This window comes from Haliaeetus leucocephalus, unplaced genomic scaffold (genome assembly GCF_000737465.1).
Source record: "Haliaeetus leucocephalus isolate CR32 unplaced genomic scaffold, Haliaeetus_leucocephalus-4.0 Scaffold880, whole genome shotgun sequence".
Taxonomy (NCBI): Eukaryota; Metazoa; Chordata; class Aves; order Accipitriformes; family Accipitridae; genus Haliaeetus; species Haliaeetus leucocephalus.
In genome coordinates, this window is record NW_010973316.1 from 2,441,403 (window position 1) to 2,442,903 (window position 1,501).

Genomic DNA, 1,501 nt, shown 5'->3' on the forward strand with positions numbered 1-1,501 from the left:
GCACGTACTTTGAAGCTGCTGGTGGTCTACACCCTGTGGATCACTGGCTGGGCTCACAGCAACAGCTCTGCCCCCTCTGTCAGAGGAAGTCTATCAGGAGCCCGTAATGTGCGGGCATTGGACACCAAGGCAAGCATCCTGTATGGGTGCTGTGTTCAGACACTGTGTTTTTTCAATATTCAAAAATACACTGCATGCTGCACGGCACTTCGCACAATTGCAAGGATGGATATTTTTTTAATGTGCTCTAGTTTTTAACCACCCTCATGGTCAAAACACTTTTCCTTCTATGTTTTGTATACATTATTATATGTGGTCTTCTAAGGCCTGCTAAAGGCTACATTTCATCTTCGCGCTGCATTGATCTCCGTGGGAGGGAAGAAATAGCTGAAGTGTTGACCAGAACAGAGTTGCTTTCTGTCGTGGTTTAACCCCAGCCAGCAACTAAGCACCACGCAGCCGCTCACTCACTCCCCCCTATCCAGTGGGATGGGGGAGAAATCGGGGAAAAAGAAGTAAAACTTGTGGGTTGAGATAAGAACGGTTTAATAGAACAGAAAAGAAGAAACTAATAATGATAATGATAACACTAATAAAATGACAACAGTAGTAATAAAAGGATTGGAATGTACAAATGATGCGCAGGGCAATTGCTCACCACCCGCAGACCGACACCCAGCTAGTCCCCGAGCGGCGATTCCCTGTCCCCACTCCCCCCAGTTCCTATACTAGATGGGACGTCCCATGGTATGGAATACCCCTTTGGCCAGTTTGGGTCAGGTGCCCTGGTTGTGTCCTGTGCCAGCCTCTTGTGCCCCTCCAGCTTTCTCGCTGGCGGGGCATCAGAAGCTGAAAAATCCTTGACTATAGTCTAAACATTACTTAGCAACAACTGAAAAACATCAGTGCTATCAACATTCTTCACATACTGAACTCAGAACATAGCACTGTACCAGCTACTAGGAAGACAGTTAACTCTATCCCAGCTGAAACCAGGACACTTTCCTTCATCAAGTGCTTTATGATCTCTGTTCCCTGAGAACTGGAAGCTGTGACAGCAGCCCGGCAGAGCAAAAGTCTCAAACTGTGGCCTAGGCCTTGCATGTTTCCTGCTCTTTTGCTGTTGAGGCTCGAAGGATTCATTCAAAGCGTCATCATACGTCAAGAGCAGGGGGGGGGACTGCAAAGTTTAGGCGTTTTTCTCTTCTTGACATGACTCTCTTGGTTAATTCCTGCCTGTGAATAATAATCATCCCATGGGGAACACATCGCTGTGAGCTCCATCTCCTACTGTAATTCACCATGTACCAGGTAAGATTTACCCATCTGCACAAAAGGAAATCACCAGTCCTCTTTCCTCCGTCCATCCGTTTCACATCTTGACTGTCAGCCCCAGCTAGGGTGCTCACAGCACTTAATGAGCAATTGCTGCCATCGTTACTGTTAAATAACTTTTTTAAATTTTTTTGATGCCTCCAAAAGAGCCTTTTGTAAAAGACTT